Raw genomic sequence first — 12,450 nt, forward strand, 5'->3', positions numbered from 1 at the left:
TACAATTCAGCTAAAAGCCTGTTATTGACAGATCTTAAGCATATGTGACAGCAAGGGATTTGGGACACACTAACTAATAAAATACATGCTATTGCCATTTCTACATAACTGGTATTCTTTCTATAGAGAAAAACAACAACTTCTTTCTGAAGAGCTTGGTTTTTACATCAACTCATCATTTTGAGAAAAATGTAACATCAGTAGAGGAAAATCCTGAATTAATATTATCTTGTCATTTAAATGCTCACAGGGAAGTGTCTTTCAAAGCAGAATATTTTTGTATACATGGAGGTTCCTAAGGTATCACTTTGAATCTACAAAAGGACTGAGCTTCTTGACATTCTTCCCAATTCTACTCTGTATAGTCCATCTAGTCAGGTGTAAAAATCAGACCCATGGGTCTATAGCTCCCTAATTTTCATATTATAGAGCCATTTTGCTGATGCTATACTGATCGTTCTCCCTTCAGAAATCTTACTGGAGCCATAATCACCTTGGTATAAAAATGCAGATCTCTGGACCCTTTTGTTTTTACTCAACAAGTCCTTCTCTCTCATGAGATTCTCCCATGAACTCTCCATTTCATTCACAGAAAGTGGTTTAGCTGTCCATCCACACAGTCTCTTGTCCTTTGGCCCTCAGCCACTGCCTGGGTGAAGTTGCTGCAGCTGTTTATTTCCAACCCTTCATCCTGCATGCTTAGACTGGGATGGTTCTTAGTGCTCATAACAGTACTGAAAGGCAGTGGAGGCTCAAGTCAGCTGACACAGAAATGACCTTAAGAGTCATCCAGTTCAGGGAGTGTCCAGCCTTTCAGGTTAATGGAGCTGTGTAACAATGTTTTACCTTGTGCCTGCCATGCAATGCATACCATTGCCTTGGAGAGACCAAAGAGCATCAGTCCTGTGAACAACAGTGTTCTTAGAGGACTCCTGAGTTCCATCATGCGATGTGGGGCAAGCTAAATATAAAGCTGGGTTCCAGGAAAATAGGTGACTTCACTCTGAACAGGATCTGATGACTATTTCTTTTTCTAGGTAGAACCTCAGCTTGAGCAGTAGCTCCAACACCATAACAGGCCACCTGCTCATCATGTGCTTGGCATGTTTGACATGTCATCATTTTGGCATGGTAACCACACTGGAATTATTGAGGAGCCAATTAGAGCTGAAACCTACGAGTTGTCTACTTGTAATGTAGTTAACTGATGTATCCCAAAGCAGAATTTACTGTCCTTAAATAATTCTTGGTTAAATTTTGAAGTTTCAAAAAGTTCAAAAGTTTGTAAAGAGTTTAATTGATTCTAGATATGTTTTGGCATTTTTTTGTGGTTTGGGTTTTTTTTTTCCTGTGAGTTGAATTTAAATTCAGTAGTTTATTTCCGGGCTCTTCCTCTGCTTTCCCCCCTTTTTTTTCTTTAAGACAGCTGTAATTTTTTTGTCCTTTCCCAGTCTTACATATTTTAGCAATTTTTCACTGTTTCTCAGGTAGTTGCTAATCTGACAAAGTCAGCTCATTCTTAAAATATACCAGGCCCTAGTCTATCTGGTCTAGCTGGCTTGAGAGCATTTCTTAATGCACTCCTGTCCTATTTCTTACCTGTTTTACACTGAGTACTTAACCCTTTGTCATCAGTGTTAATTATGCTACTGATATGCCTGCCTGACATGCATAAAAAGGTTTTAAATACTACCATTTTCTTGGGATCATCAGTTATGTCATTGCCTTACCTCCAGTCTCAAAAATAGGCAGGAAAAATAATCATAATTTTCCTTTCTTTATTATTAGTGCACGTTACCTTTTGAAGTGTTACCTAGCTGTATGTTGGGTTTTTGACTTAGTTTTCTGATTGGATCATAAACATGTGCTGTTATTTTACATGTTTTAGAATTTGATCTGATTTCCATTTCTCAGAGGGAACTTTGCGAGTTTGAGATCAAATAGAAGTTCCTGGCTTAGCTAAACTAATCTCCCAGTACTTTTCCCTTCTGATAGGAATAGCTCATGTTTTCTGCCACAAGAACTACTTTTTCCTTCGATGTTTTGTTGACTTGAGTTGGTGGAAGTTTGCCTACATCGAGACCCTGATCATCTCTCTTTTTTTCTATTTTCTTTCTTAGGATTGTGTACTGTATAATTTCACAGTCACTGTCTCCCAGTTACCCTTCATCATTCTTTTCTGAAGAAATTACTCTTCATTGCTAAGAAACACATCCACAATAGCCTCTCCTCTGTTTTTCCAAATGAAACAGAAATGGTAACCAATGCTTTTCAATATAGAGCTTGCTAATTGATTTCTGTCCTGATGTTTCTTTTCCTAGCTATTCTTTGGACAGTTAAACTCTCTTGTGACTCTTCAGTTCTGTGCTTTGAGTGTTCAATGATTTGTCATATTGTTAATGCATATATGCTCTGTTCATATGGTTTGGTTTAATGATAGCAGCAATTGTGTCCTCCTCTTCCTTCAGCTTCACCCACAGGCTTTCGACAAGTCCAACTTCCTCCCCTGTCTGGAGCTCAGCACCAGTGCAGAGCTATATCCTTTACTGTTAGATAGCCCTATTATGTTAGTTGTCTTACTTATAAGTCTGTTTTAACAACAAGGTCATTTTTGTGGTCACGTTTTAGGTATCCTTACTCCTCTTGTTCATTTCCTGCATTTCTTCATGCTTTTAATGTGGCTTATCACATTCCTCCCCTCTCCACATATATTTTTTAAGTTAAATTTGTTCAAATTTGGTTTGTGCACTTGAAATGTCCACATACAAACAGTCATACAGGCTGAACACATGGTATATAAAATTAAATCTAAGCATGTAACTTCTTCTCTGTTCTTCAATGGCAATTTGAATATGAGTCAGCAGTGCCCTGGCAGCCAGGAGGGCCAACCATGTCCGGGGCTGCATCAGACGCAGCATCGCCAGCCGGTTGAGGGCCGCTCTGCTCTGCACTGGGGCGGCCTCACCTTGAATACTGTGTGCAGTTTTGGGCACCATAATATAAGAAAGATAAAAGGTGTTAGAGAGCATCCAAAGGAGGGCATCCCCCATGGCCTTCTGAGGAAGCCATTTGAGGAGCGGCTGAGGTCACCTGGTCTGTTCAGCCTGGAGAAGAGAAGACTGAGGGGAGACCTCGTTGCAGTCACAACTTCCTTGTGAAGGGAAGAGGAGGGGCAGACATGATCTCTTCTCTGTGGTGATCAGTGACAGGACCCAAATGAATGGCCTGAAGTTGTGTCAGGAGTGGTTTATGCTGGATATTAAAAAAGGTTCTTCACCCAGAGGTGGTTGGGTACTGGAACAGGCTCCCCTGGGAAGTGGTCACAGCACCAAGCCTACTAGAGTTCAAGAAGCATTTGGATGATACTCTAAGGCACTTGGTGTGACTCTTGGCAATGGGTGCAAGGCTAAGGGTTGGACTCAGTGATCCTTGTGGGTCTCTTTCAACTCAGCACATTTTGTGATTCTTTGAAAATATTTTTTAAGGATTTTTTTGTCACTGACCAGCAGAAAGACAAAACAGACAGTCAGGGAAAATATGTCTTTTATTGCAATTCTAAGTTGAACTGTGCTTTTATTTGTCATTGTTTACTTTAGTCTAGTGCAGTTTAGATACCAGCCCTGATGTAATTTGCAAATGCAAAGGCAGTAACATTTACCTGATGTGGTTTTGGGTTTTTATTTTTAATCATAACAGTTGTAAACCCAAAGTAGAGCACCAGCAGATGTGTCCTTTCCAGCTGCCTTTCATTGTACTTGATAACATTCCATCCATCCTGATGCTTGTAAACAGATGCTTAGATATCCAGCCAGCCCAAACTTTTGACACAGGCCACATCTAGAAATAGCCTGTACAGAAATAATCCCATAAACTATTTGACACTGCCAAGAGGAAGGCCCCATTATGTTGTGACTTGTACTGCTTGCTGTTTACTAAGAACACTAATGACTTTGACCCCAGCAGTTGTGTTCAAGAAAGAGAAACAGTCACAAATCTGCTTCTTCCCATTTTCATAAATTTGAAGTTTTACTTTTATAACTTTGAATTAGTAGTTTTCAGCTATTACTCCTGGTGCAGACATTGGCCTGATGTGACCAGGAGGCCAGCAGCCGGGGGCTGTGTCTCTGTCTCACATGAGGGACTCAGGGTTAAAGGCCTGTTTGCCTCTGCCCTCACTCCCAGATCAATCCATGCCTGACCAAAGCCTCTGTATAGGACAGCCACTGGAGTATTTCTGTTGCATACTAGAAATTGAATTTAAAATCTGAAACAAATCATTAACTTTCTCAAGGACAGAGAAATGTGAGGGAAGTTTGTAATTCTGGAGATATATCTCATACAAAAATATAGCTTCTGTTACTTGTGCAGCACAGACACTGTTCATGTCACCCTGCAGAGGAAGTGAAAGCTCAGTGCTGATGTTACATAGCTGCCTAGAGGACTGGAACCTTCAAGTGCCATCCAATTTTCTGCAGTGGAGGAATAGCTGGGAAGAATGGGTGGGGTCAGGCAAAGAAAGGACTACAACAGTAAGATTACTCTGTTTAATATATACATATTTCAGTGGTTTCAACAAAACATTGTCATGCTGTATATCTCCTCATATATTTGGACTGCCTCATTTCTTTTTTCCTCACACCTGATGATTGTAATGATGTTTGCAGAGACAGCAAAACTAGAAATGTGTGTTCAGTTTTTAGTAACTGTTGAAAAGTGAAACACAGAGATCCCCAACTCATAGGATCATATATAGAGCCTACAGGCATCCTGACATTGAGGCATAATGAGATACAGTTACACAACATTGACTCCAACTGCTTATTCGCATGGGCAGAGAGGGAAGATTGATGTTCTTCAACATGTCCCGTGCAGTTTATATGCAGGGATCTGGTCCACAATTTCCAGCTATTTTCTCACTAGACATCTTGAACTCTCTCAAAGACCACCTTAAGCAATGCTTCATTGAGATAAGAGCATCAGAGCTCAGCTTTTCTTTTGGTTATGAATATTCATCTCATTTCATGCTTAAATATCTTCACAGCCAGCAGAAATCCATTTCTTCATGAGTCAAAATTGTCCTTTATCTGAAATAACTCACTTCTTTCTCAGTGCTTTCCCTGAGTATATTGATAGTTACTTTATTGCCTCTTTGCTTTGACTTTGATTTTAGCAAGCTACCTTCTCAGGTAGGAGGCTGATAAAATAGCCAATTCTAGTAGGAATGGAGGTCTACCTGGTTGTGCTTCATTTTGCTAATAATTCTGCTACTGACCTGCCTGAAAAAAGGGCCATTTCCAGTTCAATGCAAATATTTTTTGTTTTCTCCTTTTTGTTTGTCTTGTTTTGATTTGGATCAAAACCTGAGCATTTTGAAATTTCCAGTGAACTGAGCTTCTGAGAATGTAGAAGATCAGCTGTCACCTTAGTTCTGTTGCCTAAGGCCCCAGGACTGTGACTTTGGCTGGAGCAGTGAAATGCATGTTCTTGGCTCCCATATATTGGAATTGGCTGCCCTGGAATTACAAAATCTGAAATTCACATCAGTCCTGGTGTAGTCCAGTTGCTGAACCTAGTGTGAGCAAAGTGCCTGGTTTCTGGGAACCTCTCAGCAATCCAACCCCACCTTGGCTTCTGCTGAGGCTCCTCAGAGCCTACATGGTCCAGATCACACATTTCAGTGTGTGAAATGCACTGTTCAGTGAATTGTCTTTCTTGTGTCATTAATACTGCCTATCTCTGTATGAAGTCCCTTGTCTGATATATCTTTCTGACCAGAGTCCCTTCTTTAGAGCAAGCTACAGCCACTACAGTGCTGAGTAGAGCTGGGGGAGTAGGCCACTGCTCCCCAGGAACAGGAGAAGACATGCCACCTTGAGGAGCAGGCAGGCAGTGCTAAGGGGAGTATCTTCATGTGTATATGTGTGTACCTGGATTCCCTAAGCATTGCTGACAAAGCTGCATCCAGTCATCACTCATTTTCTCATCTTGTACTAAATCCCATTTTCCCTCTTATATTGACAGTATTTTCAGTGTAATGCTACATAAAACAGGAACAGGCAATGAGATTGCTCAATGAGCCCCATATAACCCCCACCACTTAACATGCTCTTTGGCAGGTTTGGACCTGAGTCAGCAAGTCCTGAGTAATGTCAGGGGTATAGCACTGGCTGAGAACTGTCTCCAGGAGAAAGTATGGAAATGACTAAACCACTGGCTTCTTGCTCTTACGCTGTCCTCCAACAGTGTCCCAGCAGTGTCTGAATCCCTGAGTAGGCAACATGGTACACATAAGGGGTATGCAACACATTCCCTCAGTTTCACGCAATGAAAACACTGGTCTGGCAGACTGAAACCTGAGCCTTCACACAATTTTAGCTATCACACAGAAATAATCATTATACTATAAAAGTACTGGATGGGGGCCCAGAGGAAACCACGGCCAAGAGCTATGTACTGTGGGCATTGCCCATCCGTGACTGGTTCTGTTTCACTTAGTAGTACAGATGTAGCCATAGTCATCTGCCTGCTTAGGCTGTCTCTAATTAATTTCTATAACTTAAAACTTAGTAGGGTGAAAGAAAGGTTTTTTTTTTTTAATTTTACTCTCTCCAAACAGTTACTGTCCACAAAAACCCACCAAAACCTCTATATAGAGCCAATGCACTCAGCTTTTAAATGGTGCTTTGTGTAGACTTCTGAGTTTTCCTCCCACTTAGTGATTTCCAGCCGCACCCCCTGCCCTCCACCCTGACACAGATTTTGGAGATCACAGTTCAGAAATATAGAGTTGGAATTAAAATTACTAAAGCAGCAATCCTCATTGTCTCAATTGCTCCTTTCAGCTCCTGCATCATACATCAAGCCTCATTTTCTGTTCCAGGTAAAAGAAAAACATTCATATTTATAAATATTAATATTCTTTCCAGATGTTTGCCAACCTTCTAAGATCCCACCTCTCTCCCTCCCTACTTTCAGCTGTACAGCTCTACTTCAGTTCAGGTGAATGTTTTCAGGGAGGCTGAGACTCCTTATGATCATTCCCAGCCTATGCTTGTAACTGAACTATAGATTTCAAAGATTTGCTGGAGAAACAGTCTCTTATCTGGTAACTGATCCAATTATTTGCCTCTGCATTTGTCATTGCAGTACCTTGGACTCATACGCTTTTCTGTTATAGGAAGCCAGTTAACTCCATGGTGGGTAAAACTATCTTCCCCACTCTTCAGATTTATTTATTGTCTTGCAAGTTTTTTATAGGTGTGTGACTGAATGATCCATTTGAATAAGTATGTTAGAGGAAAGAAGACAGGGAAGATGTTTGCCAAAAGCAAAACTTTCATGCTATTCTGAATTGACTTGTTCTTTTATATCATTAAAATACAATTCATGAATTCTTAATGCTAGAAGATAGCTACTGTTCTGAACTCTGCAGTTTAAAATATTGGCTGTTCCTTATCTGACAAGTTCTTATAAGGGCCACACCACAGGTCCAGACCATCCACTTACTCATGAGAACTTTGCTATCCACAGCAGCTGCAGCAAAAAATACAGCAGAACAGCCACTACACACAGGTATTACACTGAGACATTTACTTAATGAGATAAAAAATCATATGTGTCCTTGCTTGCCAACATTTGATCTCCCTTTCCGCAGCCTACAGCATCTGGTCTGAGAGCATCACCTCCAAGAATGGACTTAGTATCTGATAATTAAAGCAGGATTGAGAACTGTGATGAGCTCTGAAATCACAGGGCTATGGGACTAGTGGGAAAAGAAACAAAACATTTGTGCCAGTCTCATTTGCATAATACTGATCAAGTCCTTAAGTCAGTTTGATTATGAATTATTCAAACAGAAAAACTAAGTTAACATGTCTACATAATGTAGTATATAGCAGAGTCTAATCCCCATCTGTCCCCATTGGGTGGTAATCATCACACTTCTTTTTCCAGCAAAATGAAGACCATGATTATTGTTACAGAATAAAATTGAGTCTAATGAGAAAATTTGTCATTAAACTAAATAGAAAACAAATATTGATGTTAAACTCTGCTTTCATTAATAACAGAATGAGCAAATGCATGCTATTCATTACAGTTTTGCTGGTTGTTTTCTCTTGCTGTTTTATTTATGGACCTTGTGTTTTTGTTAAAATGAGAATGATAAACATCTGCAGAGTGTCCAGGATCACAAACTGAAATGGCCTTTTCAAAGCATGTGAAGCCAATAAAACTGCAAAATCAGGTCTAAAACAAAATCCAGTGCTGACAGAGTAAGCCTGAAGTAAACTCACTTGCTAATTTTTTACCTAATTACACCTGATTGCAGCAGATGAGAATGACTTGATTCCTACTGATAGCAGTGGAGTAGTTGCACTGAATTTCCTAATCTTTATCCTGTTATAGTGTTGCTCAAAAAAGAGCAAGTACAAATTTGGTATGATCATTGTTTTTCTTACCATTTTTAATGTTAAGCTATACTTTATCTTCTCTGGAGCAGGCTTTTGTCCTTTCTCCCTCTGAATGCTGCCAGCATTGTTCATGGTTACTACCTCTTCTCCCCTTCTCCATACAGTTAGGTATCTGGAGATAAAATGGAAGTCCCTCAGGACATTAGACTTGGAAGCCTCCAGTGCTGATGTATCTCTTACTGCTTTTCAACTCTCTCCCCATCCCTAAATTGCCTTTTGTATTTCCCTATCATTAAAAAAAAAAAAAAGTGTCTTCAACTTCCCATAACAACATATAGCATAACAACACATAGCCTAACAACACGTTTTTTTAATGCTTTGAGCTAGTAAGAGCAATGTTTCCATTATTTTTGCATTCAGTGTCCTGGCCGTTTATAGATAGCTGAGAGTGCAGAGCAGCTGACTTCCATCTATTAATGTAAAGTTTTCATTCCTTTTTTCAATCAAACCTTCATCCTTCATCCACTCTTCTGCTTCAAAGGCAGAACCCATGAAATTTGTGTTGAATGTGAAACAAAGCTTTGAAGAGTAGACACAAACTGCTGCTCTGACCATCACAAGACTCATTTTTTTCCTCACTGTTTCACAAGCATCAAAAAGGGGCTCCAAAGCTTGGACTCAAGCCAATCAGGGGCCCAAAACTGGTTAAACAAGGAATTAGAGCTGATATGTACCAGTTGTTGGAAGCAGCAAGACTTACTAAAGGTATTCCATGACCTGATGATCCTGCCTGCAGGGACAAAGGGAATGTTGCTCCTGTGTATCCTCTGCTGATTTTCTGTGCTATTCCATAACATTCTGCTTATTTCACAATAAGTTAATGAGCCTACTGTGTTGCAACTTCACCCCAGAGCTACTTAATTCTTTGGGCTGTTTGCTGGGGTGATAAATACCAGCAGACCTCCCAGGTCACTAGGGTTTGTGACGTGACCCCTGATTGTCATCTGGGCAGAAGCTGGGAGTAGCATGAGTGTATCTTTGCCAGACTCTGTCATGTGATAAAGGCACCTCAAGGCCATTTCAACGAAGGTCTTGTTTCTCCAGCTAGCTACTTGTTGATCATCTCCCTCTTTTTCCCTACCAGAAACTATTCCACATGATGGTCCTGCAGCAACTCTGAGAATTACTGTGAGGGAATGGTTAATACTCCTGGTGAGGGAGAAGGCCTCAAATGGTGCATGTGTGGGGGCTGGCTGTTTAACTTCCAAAACCATAATTTTTGGATTTGACTCCACTAGGTTGGGTGATTCAGTTCACTCTTCCTCCTTTCCCAAGCATTAGGTAACTTTGGAGGTGAGTTCTATTCACACTTATGCCCCACATCACCACTAACAATATTTGGCTCTGGCCAGTAATATTCCATTAGCATCTGAGCTCTAGGACAATAGGTTTCAGTGTAGGATGCTCTATGCAGAGTCACATTGCTCTGTCAGCGCAAAAGAGCTTTTCATCCCCTCTGACCAGACAGGTCTTTGACTCCCTCCGTGGTGAGGAGAACCATGCATCAAGATTCAGGAATGGGCAACAGAAATGAACACGGTGGTCCATAACACAGATCCTATCCTCAGACTGAAGAAGATCAAACAAAACAAAACTTAGAGGCCACCACAAAAAGCCTACATTAGCAAAGAAGTGAGCATAAATGGCTTTCTGATTGTAGTTCTGTAATAAAATCACTCATCACTAAAAAAATTATAGAGAAAAGCCTTTTCTGTGTGCAGAAAGGTGATATGCCTTGAGGTACAAAGCACTTGGGATGTGAAGGAGGTGTTAATGGGAGACTTGCTTTGATTAACTCAGCCTGTGAACTTTGAGCACTGATTTCTTAGGCAGTCTTCAAAGACTATATTCGCTCCAGACTCCTCTGAGAGTCAGGCCTTTACAGGGAATGTATTTGTCTTTGTAGTGAAGAGTTGTTTGGTCTTCAGTAATTCTTACTTTCTACTCATCTTACTGAAACCCTCATTAGTGCATATGATTATTTGGCACCACCATTCATTTTCCATTTTAACGTTCTGCTTGAATTCATCTGCCTTTCAGAGCACATCTCTGAGCACAAAAAGGCTCTCAGTTCTTCACTATCTGAAGGAAGTAATTACCACCCTCACCCTCTGGATCTTCAGCCATAAGGAAATTTCAAGAGCGCAGGCTAGGACAAACTCTGTTCCCTATCACACAATTACCCCAACACAGTAAGTTTTCTGATATTTTTGTTGCAAAGCCTCCGTAATGTGGTCTGTCTCCAGCACTGACACAGCTGTAGTGTCAAAGTGCAAATGCCTAACATTTTTCAGTGCGCTTAACCTCATGAGGAATACATTTCCGATACAGCAAAGTCCTCTCTCCCTGCTCATAGATGGGAACTGAGATCTCCAGAGGGTGAGATTTAAGAAGTTTCATCCTCTTGACACATTTGTATATCCCTACTGCCTGTGGAGAGACCCTTAATAACTGTGGAAACTAGAACATCAAAACATGAGTTAGGTCTCATCTTGAATTTCTTGCTGAAAACTGCAGAGGAAGTAGTTTATGATTCAGGGAATTGGGCATGAGTATTTTGCAGCCCAAAATGTTACCAAAGATGTTGGTTATTGGTAAAAGACCAAGAAGGTACCTCTCATTTTAAAAAAGAAGCTGGAAAGATATTCAACCCATTATTTAAGAAATTACAAAAAGGAATAATTGTGATTTTATTTGCTTGTTTTCTTTTAAAACTGGTTGATCTCTAAGCAAAGAGGATGCACTTGGCAATGGCAGAGCTACTTCCACTGCACTGTCATTGTAAGTCAATGACTAACTGCAAATGCATAAGCAAATGTACAGACCAGGTTTGTAAAGAGCAGATGACTCTAGAACAGCAGCTGAGGGCTATAGGTTAAAGTCAAGGCAATCTCTAGCACACCTTGAAAACTGATCACTTAACATTTATAATTGCCATTAAAATTGTACCACACTGTAAACTGAAACTAGGCCATATTGAAACTAGACCTATTTTGAGGTACACCAGTAATTTTCAAGATTTAAACATTTAACAATTTTTCCCCTTTTGAAGTAGATTTTGACAGCAAAGGCAAGGCAGACATCCCTGGCTTCCAGCATGAGGACTTGCACAGGAACACCAGCCTCATGGTGTCATTGCAATGTTATGACTGTAGTAATTTCCAAGGTAGCAATAGCAGCAGTCTCATGACTGTACCATAGTAGTATTCCCTAACTAAAAAAAGGTTGAAAAGCTGATTTACTGCTAATATTAAGATTGAGATTGTGCAAACTGGGTTTTTTGAAGAGTTGTGAGAGATTCTAGGCATTTCCTCTTGAAAATACTATGCATCAAAAATTACGGCAGCACAGTAACACTAGTCCTTTACAGATGCCCATATTGAATATGGCTGCTCAGATGAACAGTAAGGTTCTGAGCACAAAATACAAATATCTTTAATTCAGTAAGTAAATTCAGTAAGTAAACCTCTAAGTTCTCAGCTGGAAGGACAGAAAGTTATATATGAAAGAAAGCACTTGACTGTTGCAATGGGGACTGTTGCATTTGGGATTTTACTGGATGCCACATACATGAACTGTCTTTATAATTGGTTAAAATAGTACAGAGACTGTTTAGCTTATTTTAAGACATAAATCCCAAGAGCCTTTGACAGAAGTGAAACAACCCCAAACAAACAAACAAAAATACACCATCCCCCAAACCAAAACACACTCTGGAGAAGTTAAAAATTATTCAAAGTCAGACTCATATGTCATACATGTGCCAACTGCAGGGAAAAAAATTAGGCTGAAACTTTGAATTGAAGTTTCTGTAGTTTTGAATGCCTAGTCTTGCAAGTCAGTGAAATTAATTTTCAGAAATCAACCACTGAATTAAATAAAGCAATCAACTTAAAAATTTCTGATGACTGACCTTCAGATGTTGGGTAAAAAGAGTCTTCTAAGGAGTCCGCTTGCAACCATTTTCAAAAGAGATTCT

The 12,450-nt window shown here is 40.1% G+C and overlaps 1 protein-coding gene across 4 annotated transcripts in view; it reads right to left on the reverse strand.

Moving 5' to 3' along the window:
- Positions 1-12,450, reverse strand: part of GHR (growth hormone receptor) — a 157,091-nt gene that overhangs the window by 131,337 nt on the left and 13,304 nt on the right. The window contains exon 2 of one of the 4 annotated variants that reach the window (XM_027880894.1): positions 9,146-9,201. The exons of the other annotated variants lie outside the window; for them this stretch is intronic. The gene's annotated coding sequence lies outside the window, so the exon portion shown is untranslated. The remainder of the gene's footprint in view (positions 1-9,145; positions 9,202-12,450) is intronic. 4 annotated transcript variants of the gene reach the window in all.

The sequence above is a fragment of the Empidonax traillii genome, unplaced genomic scaffold (genome assembly GCF_003031625.1).
Source record: "Empidonax traillii isolate 1590-97213 ecotype Southwest subspecies unplaced genomic scaffold, ASM303162v1 scaffold77:size1270838, whole genome shotgun sequence".
NCBI classification, from domain to species: domain Eukaryota; kingdom Metazoa; phylum Chordata; class Aves; order Passeriformes; family Tyrannidae; genus Empidonax; species Empidonax traillii.